Source organism: Phyllopteryx taeniolatus, chromosome 22 (genome assembly GCF_024500385.1).
Source record: "Phyllopteryx taeniolatus isolate TA_2022b chromosome 22, UOR_Ptae_1.2, whole genome shotgun sequence".
Lineage (NCBI taxonomy): Eukaryota > Metazoa > Chordata > Actinopteri > Syngnathiformes > Syngnathidae > Phyllopteryx > Phyllopteryx taeniolatus.
The window spans coordinates 6,493,260-6,511,159 of NC_084523.1; the positions used below are offsets into that span (position 1 = coordinate 6,493,260).

At 42.7% G+C, this 17,900-nt stretch overlaps 2 long non-coding RNA genes across 16 annotated transcripts; both read right to left on the reverse strand.

The window, feature by feature from the left end:
* Nucleotides 1-547: 547 nt before the first annotated feature.
* LOC133471586 (uncharacterized) lies at nucleotides 548-8,272 on the reverse strand. Of its 10 annotated transcripts, XR_009786275.1 has the most exons (11): nucleotides 6,483-6,896; nucleotides 5,872-5,974; nucleotides 3,440-4,211; nucleotides 3,250-3,297; nucleotides 2,606-3,092; nucleotides 2,182-2,272; nucleotides 1,640-2,115; nucleotides 1,428-1,558; nucleotides 1,123-1,198; nucleotides 837-1,023; nucleotides 548-733 (listed from the first exon to the last, which is right to left on the reverse strand). It is a non-coding gene; the product is annotated as an uncharacterized LOC133471586 (long non-coding RNA). The 10 variants fall into 10 exon arrangements; XR_009786271.1 differs by adding an exon at nucleotides 8,175-8,272 and having other exon boundaries at nucleotides 2,606-4,211; nucleotides 6,483-6,694; XR_009786273.1 differs by having other exon boundaries at nucleotides 2,606-3,524; nucleotides 3,599-4,211; nucleotides 6,483-6,898.
* A 780-nt stretch (nucleotides 8,273-9,052) lies between these two features.
* LOC133471585 (uncharacterized) lies at nucleotides 9,053-17,010 on the reverse strand. Of its 6 annotated transcripts, none has more exons than XR_009786264.1 (9): nucleotides 16,996-17,010; nucleotides 15,346-15,558; nucleotides 13,963-14,065; nucleotides 11,022-12,407; nucleotides 10,223-10,882; nucleotides 10,010-10,140; nucleotides 9,705-9,780; nucleotides 9,415-9,601; nucleotides 9,053-9,302 (listed from the first exon to the last, which is right to left on the reverse strand). It is a non-coding gene; the product is annotated as an uncharacterized LOC133471585 (long non-coding RNA). The 6 variants fall into 6 exon arrangements; XR_009786266.1 differs by lacking the exon at nucleotides 16,996-17,010 and having other exon boundaries at nucleotides 11,022-11,103; nucleotides 11,177-12,407; nucleotides 15,346-15,663; XR_009786265.1 differs by lacking the exon at nucleotides 16,996-17,010 and having other exon boundaries at nucleotides 10,223-10,680; nucleotides 10,835-10,882; nucleotides 15,346-15,662.
* Nucleotides 17,011-17,900: the final 890 nt, after the last annotated feature.

Genomic DNA, 17,900 nt, shown 5'->3' on the forward strand with positions numbered 1-17,900 from the left:
AACTAGTTAACATGCGAACGAACACGTTTGCCTGAATGAAGTTAAATAACGTCAAGTGCCTGCTAAAATGACACAAACGCATTTATTTGACCTGTATGGCAATGAATAAATGCCTAAATGCATTGCACTTGATCATGAAAGTATTGGCTCCAACCCTTTCCAACATCTGGAGAAGAGCGCCGTTTCGTGGGAGGTAGGTTGCCATATTCTCAATTTAACCGAATTATAACAACTGTACCTGTGTGTGTGTGTGTGTGTTCATAATGGTCTAATTTCTGTCCACAGGCTTCCGTCTTAAGCGGCCAAACTGATTCTAAAAGATCTACTTCAGAGACTTTCTGTATCTTTCACAGCATGACGTCTTGAAGTTTTTATTGCAGCTCGACTTTGTATACACATGCTGACCAAATGTCACGTTGCTAATTATGTTACTGTGTCTTTCTTTCTTGTTTAGAGAGCCCTGCTCGCATCACTGGTGAGACACGCACACTCGTACACATGAAAAAATATATCAATTTGTTTCAGCAAATGATGAGCTACCATGTGGCAAAAGCTAACAGATTTATTCCTGTGATGACATCATTAAGGTGGGAACATGTCACAACACCCAAAATGCATTCATCTCCAATGGTGATGGTAAAAGATTGTGCCTTTGCAGCAAACATTCCTTACATCCTGCTTCTGTGTGCAGTTATGACAACCTCCACTTGAAGCGCCGCTGGGTTTGAACACTCTGTAAAACAAAATGGCTTATATAAACATTTGAGTTTAACATATTTCTCTCTTCTGTCATTCCCCCAAAGCTGCACAGACGGACCCCCAACAAGGTAAGTTACCTTCACTACTCTTCGCTCATGTCCACTAGGTGGTGCAAAAGCATCTTGGCCCTGGAGAACCTGAACCCGGCTTGAACCGACGAGTGAAGCAGATTTCCTGCTTCAAGGTCTGACTTGATCTGGGTCAAAGACTGACATCCTTTTGACTTCATCCAGCGCTGCGTGAGTAACAAGATCGTGTACGAGGCTGGATTTGACATGCCGCAAGACAAAATGATTGCCATGAAAATTTTTAAACCTGTCTCTTCTTCAGTTCCACCAAAGCTTCAGTTGCTTGCTTACTTACTCTGCATGCAGGGTGGCTTCCAGGACAAGTTCCATTGTGGCAGAGAACCACCTTGGCCCTCAAGATCCTGCACCTGCTGGGGAAAAACAGTTCTACGTGACTATGCAGGTGGTCCTCAATGCTGTTGAAACTTGAAAATAAACTCAATTAGCAGTTTGACTGGTTCAGTTTTCTGTGCCCTCAAATGTGTTCTTGTTCTTCCAGAGACTGAGGAACACGTTCAACTTCCTGTGAGTGCTCTGTGTTGCAGGAAAAACTTGTTTCATCTCAAAACATAAATTAACCACAATGTTTGGTTCACTCACCGATGTCTTTTTGGCTTCTTCAGGGAGGTCACGACACATTGGTCGACGCGCTCGTCTTGATTGTGATGGTCATCAGCAATGAGGAAACTGTCATTCCGGCTTCAGTCGGCTCAAGTGCAACTTATTTTAATCTGCAGGAGAAATAAATGCAAATTACAACATATTTGTTGATCCTCACTCTTTTTCTTGCCTTGCATGTTGTCATCTCTTACTCAGCTGAATGACCACATCAGAAGATGCTGAAACCAAACTGTGGAGCAGCCTGAGGAGTTGGACAAGTTTGAGATGTTTGCACTGGTGTCCACACACACTTGACAGTCCACTCTGTGAATACACTGAACAATCATCACAATGTTGTTCAAATGTTTTTCCTTCCTGTGAGCGCTTGGACAAAGTCCCAGAGAGAAACAAGTCACATCCTCTTCATTGCTGGTGGGTTTCATCTCTTGTCAAATGTGCTGTATGGCAAAACGTAACAGATGTCTTTGTTTTAGAAATTCTGGCCTCAGTTGACTATTTTCCTACTGCATGCTCATCTGTGTTCAAGGCAATCTTCTGAAGGAGGGTGACTTGCAGCAACCACTCCTCACATCCTGCTTTTTGTGTGCAGTGTTGACGTCATGCAGAGCTGCGAGAGGAACAAGATGTACGAGGCTCGCCTGTCGCCACGTCTGCTGGGTTTGACACGCTGCAAAACAAAGATTGCCTTAAACATTTTAACATCCTTCTCTTGTGCAGTTTGAAGAGTGCTCACCTGTTTTTGTTTTTTTGACTCTGCGTGCAGGGCAGCTTCCAGAACAAGAGCCATCGTGGAGAAGCACCCTGGCCCCCCCAAGATCATGCACCTGCTGGGCAAAAGCAAGTTGTACATGAATGTGCAGAAGGTCCGAAATGCTGTTGAGACTTGAAAATAAACTTGATTAGCAGTGTGACTGGTCCTTCTTGTGTTCAGTTTTGTCCTCAAAAACATAATTTAATGACGTTGGGTTAATGTTTGACTCTCTCTGTCTTATTGGCTTCCTCAGGGAGCTCACGACACATTGGTCGACGCGCTGACTGTGGTGACGGTCATCAGCAACGAGGAAACGGTCATTCCACCTTTTAGTGGACTCTGGTGCAACATTTTTAATCTGCAGGGGAAATTAATGCAAATTTACAACATGTATTATTGTTCTTACTCTGCATGTCTTCTTCCTCAGCTGGAAGAGCACATCAGAAGGTGCAGAAGCCAAACTGGAGCAGCCAGAGAAGTTGGGGACAAGTTTGATGGTTTGCACTGGTGTCCACACTTTACAGTCCACTCTGTGAATACAGGTCACAATCCTCACAATGTTGATCAAATGTTTTTCCTTCCTTCATGCTCAGCTTCCTGTGAATGCAGCAATGTGAGCACTTGGACGAAGTCCCAGGCAGCAACAAGTCACATCCTCTTCATTGCTGGTGGGTTTCTTCTCTTGTCAAATGTGCTGTATGGCAAAACTTAACAGATGTCTTTTAGAAATTCTGGCCTCAGTTTTCCATTTTCCTCCTGCATGTCCATCTGTGTTAAAGGTAATCTTCTGAAGGAGGGTAAGGGACACCTGAGATGACTTGCAGCAACCACCCCTCACATCACGTCTTGACAGCCATCCAGAGCAGCGAGAGGAACAAGATGCACGAGGGGTCCTCAATGAGAACAAAGTATGCATATTCATGATAAATTTATTTCAGCTTCAATGGTATTTTAATAAAATAAGACTTGTCTTGTTTTGCACAGTCAATTTCAACTGGTCAAAGAAATGTCGCCCGTCTTGGAGAACCTGAGTCCAGCATCACCATGCACCTTGGACTGACTCATGAAGCAATCTCCTTCGTTAAGGTCTGACTTGATCTGTTGCAGAGACACTTGATGAATGCAAGTACTTGATTTGTTGTGGTGGGGGAAATGGCATCATGATCAACTTCCTGTCCACCATGCTGAGATGATATAAGCTGCAAACCAAAGCTGAAAGTAAGTTTTGAAGATCACTCACCTGCTTTTTGGTTTTGACCCTGCATGCAGGCTGGCTTCCGGTCCAGGCCTTCCTCTCCTCATCCTGGTGCGCTCCTCTTCCTCAGCTGAAGGACAACATCCAGGTGATGACAACCAAAAGTGGGGGATGAATTTGAGGAGCCAACTTTGGTACGCTCACAATGGTCTCCACAATTGTGACTTTTCTCTGCCCAAAACGTGTTGTTGTTCTTCCACAGGCTGAGGAACATCTTCAACTTCCTGCAAGGTCTCAGTTGCAGAAAAAACAAGTTGCACATCCTTTCCCTGTAAGTTTCATTGCAAACAATTTGCTACAAAAAAAACATGTTTGGTATAAAGGTTTGATTCACGGATGTCTTTGTTTTCCAGGGTCACGGCACACCGGTCCATGCTCTCCTCACGATGACCGGTGACGAGGAAACTGTCGTCAGTGACTGCCTGGTGAAGTGGACCTGTCATCCAACACTGAAGTTGACTCTTTTAACGGTAAGCTCTTTGCTCTTGACTCCAGTCTTTCCTTCTACCAAATTTGTTGTTGTTTTTCCACAGGTGCTGGGGAACATGGTCAGAGTCCTGGCAATGCAGATGTGCGAGCACTTGACAGTCCCAGAAAACAAATTTCACACCCTTTTCGTCACTGGTGAGTTTCACCTCCATGTCAAAAAACATTTGCAGCACAAGTTGACATTTTGTCTTAGGTCTGCAATCTCTTCCCACTGGCCGACGACTTCACCAGGCAGCGACAAGGAGACCATCGTCATCCAACATGTAAGCTTTAAAAAAAAAAAAAAAAAAAAAAAGTTTGCTTTTTACTCTGCAAAAAAATAAAACTTGTTGGAAAAAACGTGTCTGACTTCATTCTTCTAACACAAAAAAGTGTGTGCCCCCCCCCACGGATATGCAAATTAATTTGCATATTTGCACACTTTATATGCAAAAATTGGCAGCCGCTTCATTTGGTACACTTGGGAAGAGTACGTTCTACTCTCCTCCTCCCCCAACCCAAGTATACCTCATGAAGTGGCCGCCAATATTTGCATATTTCATACTTTATATGCAAACATTGGCGGCCACTTCATGAGGTACACTTGGGACGAGTAGAACTTACTCTTCCCAAGTGTATCTAATGAAAGCTTAAAGCACATGAGTGACACTTGGGAGAAGTAGAACTGACACTTCCCAAGTGTACCTCATGAAGTGGCCGCCAATGTTCTCATAAACTATGCAAAATTGCATATTTCATACGCGAACATTGGCAGCCACTTCATTAGGTACACTTGGGAGCAGTAGAACATACACTTCCCAAGTTTACCTAATGAAGTGGCCGCCAATGTTCGCATGTAAAGTATAAAATTTGCATATTACATACTTTATATGCGAACATTAGCGGCCACTTCATTAGGTACACTTGGGAAGTGTAAGTTCTTCTCCTCCCAAGTGTACCTAATGAAGTGGCCGCCAATGTTCGCATATAAAGTATGAAATATGCAAATCTGTATACTTTACATGCGAACATTGGCGGCCACTTCATTAGGTACACTTGGGAAGTGTAAGTTCTTCTCCTCCCAAGTGTACCTAATGAAGTGGCCGCCAATGTTCGCATATAAAGTATCTAATATGCAAATTTCATACTTTACATGCGAACATTGGCGGCCACTTCATTAGGTACACTTTGGGGGAGGGGTAGAATGTACTCTTCCCAAGTGTCACTCGTGTGCTTTCATTATGTACAGCCTGACATCCAGTGTTTTTGTAAATTTATTTTCATTGAGATAATGGTTTCAAATTGTAAAGAAAAAAAGCTGTACATGATATTGCTAAGTTTAAACTCAGTGAAGGCACAGTTAGCAGTAAAACAAACTTTTTGCAGTTCACCCTGATATAGTACCAAAAAAACATTTTTTTTCCTTTACAATCTGAAACCATTATTGCAATGAAATTATATTTGCACAAACACTAGATGGCAGGCTGTACATGAAAGCAGCTAAAGGCAGAGGACGCCATGTTGTGCTCTTGAGGAGGTCTGTGATGTCGCTGACGTGAGCGCACGCACCAACTGCAAAAGCCGAGCTTCATGTACTGCGCCGCACGCACCCACAACAAGAACATCATTCAATGGTTCTATTCATGTGCTTTTAACAAGTTGCCAAAAAACTAACGTTCAAATAACAGCAACCTAGTTTTTTAATAATTAGATGCATTTTGAAATAACTTAGTAAAACAACACCATGTTACTAAAAAAAAGTTATTTGGGCTGCGCCAATGTAATTTAAAAGCAGATGTTCAGAACCGTTGAATGATGTTCTTATTGCGTGTCCGTGTTGTGCAGTACAAGAAGCAGAGGTCAAAGCACACCGAGAAAGGGCCGAGTGACTTCAGACACCTCCTCAAGCACACAACTTGGCGTCCTCTGCATGAAAACAGTCAACACACCTGTCCAAAAGCAGGTTGTCCTCGTCATCGTAGCGCAGAGCCGTCCACGTGTCCCACAACTTTGCGTCTGTCGGCTGCGTGTCCGCTCAAAACCTCCTCGATCCTGTCAGGAAAACAAAAGCAGTCAGTGTCTTTCTTTTGCAGATGTCACAACATCAATTCAAATTATCAAATTATGAACTATTAACTTAATTAGTTCATTTTTAAAACGATGAACTGAACTTTGAACTAGTTTATGTGGAAAAATGACCTTTCCCAACACTGATCCTGTATTATTTCACATCACAATATAGCTCAAAGGTTTGAAAAATAAAAAATTGCAATGTCATGAATTTTTTTCCCTCCTATATCTTGCCGCCCTCGTTTGTGTACCAAATGCAGTGGTTAAACGTCTGCAGGCCTTGTGTATTTACATTTGCGTGGCTTAATCTTTGAGATTAAACGGCTAACTGTGACTATTGTGTCGGTTCCAAAAAGTTTTCATGACGTACGGTCACGATAAAGTTTTGTTTGAACGAACGAACGACATCTGAGAACAAAGTTAACGCTGTACTGGACAGCAGTCCCATTTCCTCCACAAACAAGCCATTTTAATACTTAATAAAACTTACCCCAACATCAATTCCAGCGTCAAGTGAGAGAAACAGCCATGGTTTTATGAGTCTTTTTTGCCAAAAATTGTAAGTTCCGCGTCCAAACGTGCAGCTGAATTCAGCCCGATTTGTTTTGTGTACGACAACAAAATCCGTCCGGGCCAACGGACGCCATAATGTTGGTTCCGGGTTCTCCTCACGACATTGACTTTACCGCATCGAACGGAAACCTTTACAGTCAGAGGAAGAAAAGAAACAAAAACAAAACAAAAAACAATAATAATAGTAAAATACTAATACAGTCCTGAAGTCTGTTCATGTGGCAAATAAAAGTCCAATGAGTACTCGTGTTTGTGTGATGTTCTGAGCAACCCCTTTCCAATGAGGCAACATCAGAGCCATATATAGTGATCTTAAAAAAAAAGGCACTTGAGCGCCTCGCGTTGGAGGGGGGGGGGCACTGGGAGACATTCACGACACTACACATTGACACTTATCTACATCACCGGACACGCCAGGGTGGCCGAATGGTGTAAGACTTCACCTTTGGCACAGGTGACCCGGGTTCGATTCCTCCCTTGCTGATTCATTTATTTAAACAAATCCAAATATTGAAGCTTTCAAAATGGGGAATAAAGAGGGATTCGAACATGGTTCGTTCTAAACCAAAGTTGACGTCTTAGACTACTCGACCAACCGAGCTCAGTAACGTGAGCGTTTTTGTTGTATTTATCCTTCCGCAGCATATTAGTGAAAAATAAATAGGACCAAAAAATTGCTAAAAAATCAGATAAAATGGTCAAGCGGTGTAAAACTTTGCCTCCGGTTCAGATGACCCGTGTACGATCCCCACTAACTGATTCAAATAAATTCGAAGAATGAACAAGTGGAGGGCAGAAAGAGGGATCGAACACGAGTCAAAGTAAACCAGAGTCAATGTCTTAGACCACACGACCACTTTCGGCTTGTCAAGTTCGAATTTGGACGTTGTATTTATCGGATCAGGCGACCTCAGTAACCCACCAAAAATGGTGAACACAGCTTAAAGAAAAAGGCACTTGAGCGCCTCGCGTTGGGGGGGGCGACACTGACCGACATTCACGACAGTACACATTGGCGCTTATCAACTTCACCGGACACGCAAGAGTGGCCGAATGGTCTAAGACTTTACCTTTGGTCCAGGTGACCCGGGTTCGACTCCTCACTTGCTTCTTCATTTCTTTAAAGAAATGCAAATATTGAAGCTTTCCAAATGGATAATAGAAAGGGATTCGAGCCCGACTCTTTCCGGACCAAAGTCAACGACTTAGAGCACTCGACAAACCGAGCTGACGAACATCACGACGTTTGTTCTATTTATGCGTTCCGTGCTAGTAAATATAAAATAAATAGGACCAAAAATTGGCGAAAAACTTCAAATAAGATAGTCGATTGGTGTAAAACTTTGCCTCCGGTTCAGGCGGTCTCGGGTTCGAGCCTCACTTCTCCAAATCGACACATAAATGCAAATATTGAAGGACAGCAAATGGAGGAGAAAGAAGGAATCGAACCCGAGCCGACCTAAACATTAAGCAACGTCGTAGACCACTCGACCAATCTCGGTTTGTCCAACTCGCATTTGGAGGTTGTATTTATCGGATCAGGCGACAGTCTCAAGTTTTGACGTTTGGGCGTCGTCTGCGCAAATGTAAGAAATAGGAGCAAAAGTACCGGAAACACCAACTGAAGATAGCTCACACGATCACGACGAGAACTTCGGTGCTGGCGGACCGGAATCGAACCTCGCTCGGTCCTGCATTTAGCCTTCCTGACATATTTTCGAAGGTTTTTCCGTCAAAATGCGTTTTTTTTCTCTCTTTATGTTAAATAAAGCTTTTTCTTAAAAAAAAAATCCGCACGTGCGATGACGTGACCAGCTGCAAGCTATTTAAGCTGCGACTAATTGCATGAGCGTTCTTTCTCCAGCGGCTGACAGCATCCCGTCGTCCTCACGCCGCTGCTGCTCTCCACACATTTCCACAAGGTCAGTCTTCAAACTTCTTCTTTTGCCAAATCATTTCAACTTGGTTCGCCAACTTTTAACACGAATTCATGTTTTCGGCGTGCCAATTAAACTAGTTAACATGCGAACGAACGTTTGCCTGAATGAAGTTAAATAACGTCAAGTGCCTGCTAAAATGACACAAACGCATTTATTTGACCTGTATGGCAATGAATAAATGCCTAAATGTATTGCACTTGAGCATGAAAGTATTGGCTCCAACCCTTTCCAACATCTGGAGAAGAGCACCGTTTCGTGGGAGGTAGGTTGCCATATTCTCAATTTAACCGAATTATAACAACTGTACTTATGTGTGTGTGTGTTCATAATTGTCTAATTTCTGTCCACAGGCTTCCGTCTTAAGCGGCCAAACTGATTCTAAAAGATCTACTTCAGACTTTCTGTATCTTTCACAGCATGACGTCAAATGTCACGTTGCTAATTATGTTACTGTGTCTTTCGTTCTTGTTTAGAGAGCCCTGCTCGCATCACTGGTGAGACACGCACACTCGTACACACAAAAAATATCTCAATTTGTTTCAGCAAATGATGAGCTACCATGTGGCAAAAGCTAACATTTATTCCTGTGATGACATCATTAAGGTGGGAACATGTCACAACACCCAAAATGCATTCATCTCCAATGGTGATGGTAGAAGATTGTGCCTTTGCAGCAAACATTCCTTACATCCTGCTTCTGTGTGCAGTTATGACAACCTCCACTTGAAGCGCCGCTGCCTGAGGACTGAGATGCTGGACTTTGAGGCTGCAGCTGGCCCTCGCTGGGTTTGAACACTCTGTAAAACAAAATGGCTGATATAAACATTTTAGTTTAATATATTTCTCTCTTCTGTCATTCCCCCAAAGCTGCACAGAGCTGCAATCCGGACCCCCAACAAGGTAAGTTACCTTCACTACTCTTCGCTCATGTCCACTAGGTGGTGCAAAAGCATCTTGGCCCTGGAGAACCTGAACCCTGCTTGAACCGACGAGTGAAGCAGATTTCCTGCTTCAAGGTCTGACTTGATCTGCGTCAAAGACTGACATCCTTTTGACTTCATCCAGCGCTGCGTGAGTAACAAGATCGTGTACGAGGCTGGATTTGACATGCCGCAAAACAAAATGATTGCCATGAACATTTTTAAACCTGTCTCTTCTTCAGTTCCACCAAAGCTTCAGTCAGTTGCTTGCTTACTTACTCTGCATGCAGGGTGGCTTCCAGGACAAGTTCCATTGTGGCAGAGAACCACCTTGGCCCCCAAGATCCTGCACCTGCTGGGGAAAAACAGTTCTACGTGACTATGCAGGTGGTCCTCAATGCTGTTGAAACTTGAAAATAAACTCAATTAGCAGTTTGACTGGTTCAGTTTTCTGTGCCCTCAAATGTGTTCTTGTTCTTCCAGAGACTGAGGAACACGTTCAACTTCCTGTGAGTGCTCTGTGTTGCAGGGAAAACTTGTTTCATCTCAAAACATAAATTAACCACAATGTTTGGTTCACTCACCGATGTCTTTTTGGCTTCTTCAGGGAGGTCACGACACATTGGTCGACGCGCTCGTCTTGATGGTGATGGTCATCAGCAATGAGGAAACTGTCATTCCGGCTTCAGTCGGCTCAAGTGCAACTTATTTTAATCTGCAGGAGAAATAAATGCCAATTACAACAAGTATTTGTTGATCTCACTCTTTTTCTTGCCTTGCATGTTGTCATCTCTTACTCAGCTGGATGACCACATCAGAAGATGCTGAAGCCAAACTGTGGAGCAGCCTGAGGAGTTGGACAAGTTTGAGATGTTTGCACTGGTGTCCACACACACTTGACAGTCCACTCTGTGAATACACTGAACAATCATCACAATGTTGTTCAAATGTTTTTCCTTCCTTCATGCTCCGCTTCCTGTGAGCGCTTGGACAAAGTCCCAGAGAGAAACGAGTCACATCCTCTTCATTGCTGGTGGGTTTCATCTCTTGTCAAATGTGCTGTATGGCAAAACTTAACAGATGTCTTTGTTTTAGAAATTCTGGCCTCAGTTGACTATTTTCCTACTGCATGCACATCTGTGTTAAAGGCAATCTTCTGAAGGAGGGTGACTTGCAGCAACCACTCCTCACATCCTGCTTTTTGTGTGCAGTCTTGACGGCCTCTTGTTGACGTCATGCAGAGCTACAAGGGGTCCTCAATGAGAAAGTATGCATGTTCATGATAAATTTAATTCAGCTTCAATGGTATTTTAATAAAATAAGACTTGTCTTGTTTTGCACAGTAAATTTCAACTGGTCAAAGAAATGTCGCCCGTCTTGGAGAACCTGAGTCCAGCATCACCACGCACCTTGGACTGACTCATGAAGCAATCTCCTTCGTTAAGGTCTGACTTGATCTGTTGCAGAGACACTTGATGAATGCAAGTACTTGATTTGTTGTGGTGGGGGAAATGGCATCATGACCAACTTCCTGTCCACCATGCTGAGATATAAGCTGCAAACCAAATCTGAAAGTAAGTTTTGAAGATCACTCACCTGCTTTTTGGTTTTGACTCTGCATGCAGGCTGGCTTCCGGTCCAGGCCTTCCTCTCATCCAGGTGCGCTTCTCTTCCTCAGCTGAAGGACAACATCCAGGTGATGACAACCAAAGTGGGGGATGAATTTGAGGAGCCAACTTTGGTACGCTCACAATGCTCTCCACAATCGTGACTTTTCTCTGCCCAAAAACGTGTTGTTGTTCTTCCACAGGCTGAGGAACATCTTCAGCTTCCTGCGAGGTCTCAGTTGCAGAAAAAACAAGTTGCACATCCTTTCGTTGTAAGTTTCATTGCAAACAATTTTCTACAAAAAACCTGTTGGATATAAAGGTTTGATTCACTGATGTCTTTGTTTTCCAGGGTCACGACACACCGGTCCACGCTCTCCTCACGATGACCAGTGACTATCAACAGCGACAAGGAAACTGCCGTCAGTGACTACCTGGTGAAGTGGACCTGTCATCCAACACTGAAGTTGAAGCTTTTAACGGTAAGCTCTTTGCTCTTGACTCCAGTCTTTACTTCTTCCAAATTTGTTGTTGTTCTTCCACAGGCTGAGGAACATGTTCAGCTTCCTGTGAGGGCTCAGTCGCAGCAAAAAAACAAGTTGCACATCCTTTCCCTGTAAGTTTCATTGCAAACAATTTGCTACAAAAAAAAACCATGTTGGGTATAAAGGTCTGATGTCTTTGTTTGTTTGTTTTCCAGGGTCACGGCACACCGGTCCATGCTCTCCTCACGATGACGGGTGACGAGGAAACTGTCGTCAGTGACTGTCTGGTGAAGTGGACCTGTCATCCAACACTGAAGTTGACGCTTTTAACGGTAAGCTCTTGACTCCAGTCTTCTAGCAAATTTGTTGTTCTTCCTGCAAGGGCTCAGCCACACATCCTTTCCTTGTAAGTTTCATTGCAAACAATTTGCTACAAAAAACCATGTTTGGTATAAAGGTTTGATTCACGGATGTCTTTGTTTAACAGGGTCACGACACACCGGTCCATGCTCTCCTCACGATGACCGGAGACAAGGAAACTGTCATCAGTGACTGTCTGGTGAAGTGGACCTGTCATCCAACACTGAAGTTGACGCTTTTAACGGTAAGCTCTTTGCTCTTGACTCCAGTCTTTACTTCTACCAAATTTGTTGTTGTTTTTCCACAGGTGCTGGGGAACATGGTCAGAGTCCTGGCAATGCAGATGTGCGAGCACTTGACAGTCCCAGAAAACAAATTTCACACCCTTTTCATCACTGGTGAGTTTCACCTCATGTCAAAAAACATTTGCAGCACAAGTTGACATTTTGTCTTAGGTCTGCAATCTCTTCCCACTGGCTGACGACTTCACCAGGCAGCGACAAGGAGACCATCGTCATCCAACATGTAAGCTTTAATAAAAAATAAAAAAAGTTAGCTTTTTACTCTGCAAAAAAATAAAACTTGTTGGAAAAAAACTTGTCTGTCTTCATTCTGCTAACACAAAAAAAGTGTGGGGCCCCCCACGGGTATGCAAATTTGTGGGCGTGGATATGTAAATTAATTTGCATATTTGCAAAAATTGGCAGTCACTTCATTGGGTACAGTTGGGAAGAGTACGTTCTACTCTTCCCCCCACCCCCCAAGTGTACCTAATGAAGTGGCCGCCAATGTTTGCATATAAAGTATGAAATGTGCATATTTCATACTTTATATGCAAACATTGGTGGCCACTTCATTAGGTACACTTGGGACGAGTAGAACTTACTCTTCCCAAGTGTATCTAATGAAAGCATCAACTGAGCTTAAAGCACACGAGTGACACTTTGGGGAGAAGTAGAACTTACTCTTCCCAAGTGTACCTTATGAAGTGGCCGCCAATCTTCTCATAAAGTATGCAAATTTGCATATTACATACTTTATATGCGAACATTAGCGGCCACTTCATTAGGTACACTTGAGAAGAGTAAGTTCTACTCCTCCCAAGTGTACCTAATGAAGTGGCCGCCAATGTTCGCATATAAAGTATGAAATATGCAAATCTGTATACTTTACATGCGAACATTGGCGGCCACTTCATTAGGTACACTTGGGAGGTGTAAGTTCTACTCCCAAGTGTACCTAATGAAGTGGCCGCCAATGTTCGCATATAAAGTATGTAACATGCGAACATTGGCGGCCACTTCATTAGGTACACTTTGGGGGGGGGGGGGGGGGCAGAATGTACTCTTCCCAAGTGTCACTCGTGTGCTTTCATTATGTACAGCCTGGCATCCAGTGTTTTTGTAAATTTATTTTCATTGAGATAATGGTTTCAAATTGTGAAAAAAAAAAAGCTGTACATGATATTGCTAAGTTTAAACTCAGTGAAGGCACAGTTAGCAATAAAACAAACTTTTTGCAGTTCACCCTGATATTGTACCAAAAAAACATTTTTTTCCCTTTACAATCTGAAACCATTATTGCAATGAAATTATATTTGCACAAACACTAGATGGCAGGCTGTCCATGAAAGCAGCTAAAGGCAGAGGACGCCATGTTGTGCTCTTGAGGTGTGTGATGTCGCTGACGTGAGCGCACGCACCAACTGCAAAAGCCAAGCTTCATGTACTGCGCACACACACGCACCCACAACAAGAACATCATTCAATGGTTCTATTCATGTGCTTTTAACAAGTTGCCAAAAAACTAACGTTCAAATAACAGCAACCTAGTTTTTTAATAATTAGATGCATTTTGAAATAACTTAGTAAAACAACACCATGTTACTAAAAAATAGTTATTTGGGCTGCGCCAATGTAATTTAAAAGCAGATGTTCAGAAGCGTTGAATGATGTTCTTATTGCGTGTCCGTGTTGTGCAGTACAAGAAGCAGAGGTCAAAGCACACCGAGAAAGGGCCGAGTGACTTCAGACACCTCCTCAAGCACACAACATGGCGTCCTCTGCATGAAAACAGTAAACACACCTGTCCAAAAGCAGGTTGTCCTAGTCATCGTAGCGCAGAGCCGTCCACGTGTCCCACAACTTTGCGTCTGTCGGCTGCGTGTCCGCTCAAAACCTCCTCGATCCTGTCAGGAAAACAAAAGCAGTCAGTGTCTTTCTTTTGCAGATGTCACATTGCATTCCCCCCCCCCAAAAAAAACAACAAAAAAAACCTTCAATTTAAATTAATATGGCAATGAAAGAGAAACGAAAGGTAATTTATGCAACTGTGGATTATATTTAATAATCATGTTGGACCAATTCAACGATTGGTTGAAGTTTATTTTAAACATGCAGTACAAAAAATACAATACACATATCCCATACTGAAACACCATGTACTGCTCGTCCGAAAAGGAGGTGGAAGTAGTTAAATGTATTTATTAATGAAGTGGTCACCAATATAGCCCCGCCCCCTATGCATACCTAATGAAGTGTCTGAAATGGACAAAATATTAGGTACACCATCTGTCTTGTGTCTTGTGACTTTATTGGCTATCATCGCAGATGGACAAATGTCATGAGCGGCGAATAGATACACCCACCCCCCACCCCACCCCACCACACCCCATTATGTTGGTGTACAGTAAACGCCGCTACATCGCGGTTCACGCGTCCCGGTCACATTTTTTTTTTGCAATTGGGTAATAAAAATAAATTATACATATTTTTTTCTGACAGTTAAGGCAATTGATATTACAGGTAGTCTCTCCGGGATGCAAACAAATTGTTTTGGACTCTATGTGTGGTTAAAATATGATATTTTCGCCATTTTCTGTTATTAATTTTGATATTTTTAATTTTGGCATTTTATGGGGAAATAAAATACCACTATTTTAAGGGGAATATTTAGGGTGTGGGGGGGGGGGGGGTTGTTTTTGTACTGGTGAACTTAGTTCAAAATTTGAAATTATGAACTATGAACTTAATTAGTTCATTTTTAAAAAAATGAACTAATTAAGTTCATTTTGAACTGAACTTTGAACTAGTTTATGTAGAAAAATGACCTTTCCCAACACTGATCCTGTATTATTTCACAACACAATATAGCTCAAAGGTTTGAAAAATAAAAAATTGCAATGTCATGAATTTTTTTTCCTCCTATATCTTGCAGCCCTCGTTTGTGTACCAAATGCAGTGGTTAAACGTCTGCAGGCCTTGTGTATTTACATTTGCGTGGCTTAATCTTTGAGATTAAACAGCTAACTGTGACTATTGTGTCGGTTCCAAAGTTTTCATGACGTACGGTCACGATAAAGTTTTGTTTGAACGAACGAACGACATCTGAGAACAAAGTTAACGCTGTACTGGACAGCAGTCCCATTTCCTCCACAAACAAGCCATTTTAATACTTAATAAAACTTACCCCAACATCAATTCCAGCGTCAAGTGAGAGAAACAGCCATGCTTTTATGAGTCTTTTTTGCCAAAAATTGTAAGTTCCGCGTCCAAACATGTAGCTGAATTCAGCCCGATTTGGTTTGTGTACGACAACAAAATCCGTCCGAGCCAACGGAGGCCATAATGTTGGTTCCGGGTTCTCCTCACGACATTTGACTTTACCGCATCGAACGGAAACCTTTACAGTCAGAGGAAGAAAAGAAACAAAAACAAAACAAAAAACAATAATAACAGTAAAATACTAATACAGTCCTGAAGTCTGTTCATGTGGCAAATAAAAGTCCAATGAGTACTCGTGTTTGTGTGATGTTCTGAGCAACCCCTTTCCAATGAGGCAACATCAGAGCCATATATAGTGAGCTTAAACAAAAAGGCACTTGAGCGCCTCGCGTTGGGGGGGGCGGCACTGGGAGACATTCACGACACTACACATTGGCTCTGATCTACATCACCGGACATGCCAGGGTGGTCGAATGGTGTAAGACTTTACCTTTGGCACAGGTGACCTGGGTTCGATTCCTCCCTTGCTGATTCATTTATTTAAACAAATCCAAATATTGAAGCTTTCAAAATGGGGAATAAAGAGGGATTCGAACCTGGTTCGTTCTAAACCAAAGTTGACGTCTTAGACTACTCGACCAACCGAGCTCAGTCACGTGAGCGTTTTTGTTGTATTTATCCTTCCGCAGCATATTAGTGAAAAATAAATAGGACCAAAAAATTGCTAAAAAAATCAGATAAAATGGTCAAGTGGTGTAAAACTTTGCCTCCGGTTCAGATGACCCGTGTACGATCCCCACTAACTGATTCAAATAAACTCAAAGAATGAACAAGTGGAGGGCAGAAAGAGGGATCGAACACGAGTCAAAGTAAACCAGAGTCAATGTCTTAGACCACTCGACCACTTTCGGCTTGTCAAGTTCGAATTTGGAGGTTGTATTTATCGCGGGGCGACACTGACCGACATTCACGACAGTACACATTGGCTCTTATCTACTTTACCGGAGACGCAAGAGTGGCCGAATGGTCTAAGACTTTACCTTTGGTCCAGGTGACCCGGGTTCGACTCCTCACTTGCTGCTTCATTTCTTTAAAGAAATGCAAATATTGAAGCTTTCCAAATGGATAATAGAAAGAGATTCGAACCCGAGTCTTTCCGGACCAAAGTCAACGACTTAGAGCACTCGACAAACCGAGTTGACCAACATCACGACGTTTGTTCTATTTATGCGTTCCGTGCTAGTAAATATAAAATAAATAGGACCAAAAATTGGCGAAAAAAATCAAATAAGATAGTCGATTGGTGTAAAACTTTGCCTCCGGTTCAGGCGGTTCAGGCGGTCTCGGGTTCGAGCCTCACTTCTCCAAATCGACACATAAATGCAAATATTGAAGGAAAGCAAATGGAGGAGAAAGAAGGAATCGAACCCGAGCCGACCTAAACATTAGGCAACGTCGTAGACCACTCGACCACTCTCGGCTTGTCCAACTCGCATTTGGAGGTTGTATTTATCGGATCAGGCGACAGTCTCAAGTTTTGCCGTTTGGGCGTCGTGTGCGCATATGTAAGAAATAGGAGCAAAAGTAGCGTAAACACCAACTGAAGATAGCTCACACGATCACGACGAGAACTTCGGTGCTGGCGGAATGGGATCGAACCTCGCTCGGTCCTGCATTTAGATTTCCTGACATATTTTCGAAGGTTTTTCCGTCTAAATGCGTTTTTTTTCTTTCTTTTTGTTAAATAAAGCTTTTTCTTAAAAAAAAAACCCGCACGTGCGATGACGTGACCAGCTGCAAGCTATTTAAGCTGCGACTAATTGCATGAGCGTTCTTTCTCCAGCGGCTGACAGCATCCCGTCGTCCTCACGCCGCTGCTGCTCTCCACACATTTCCACAAGGTCAGTCTTCAAACTTCTTCTTTTGCCAAATCATTTCAACTTGGTTCGCCAACTTTTAACACGAATTCATGTTTTCGGCGTGCCAATCAAACTGGTTAGCATGTGAACGAACACGTTTGCCTGAATGAAGTTAAATAACGTCAAGTGCCTGCTAAAATGACACAAACGCATTTATTTGACCTGTATGGCAATGAATAAATGCCTAAATGCATTGCACTTGATCATGAAAGTATTGGCTCCAACCCTTTCCAACATCTGGAAATGAGCGCCGTTTCATGGGAGGTAGGTTGCCATATTCTCAATTTAACCGAATTATAACAACTGTACCTGTGTGTGTGTTCATAATTGTCTAATTTCTGTCCACAGGCGTCAGTCTTAAGCGGCCAAACTGATTCTAAAAGATCTACTCCAAAGAGACTTTCTGTATCTTTCACAGCATGACGTCTTGAAGTTTTTATTGCAGCTCGACTTTGTATACACATGCTGACCAAATGTCACGTTGCTAATTATGTTACTGTGTCTTTCTTTCTTGTTTAGAGAGCCCTGCTCGCATCACTGGTGAGACACGCACACTCGTACACACAAAAAATATCTCAATTTGTTTCAGCAAATGATGAGC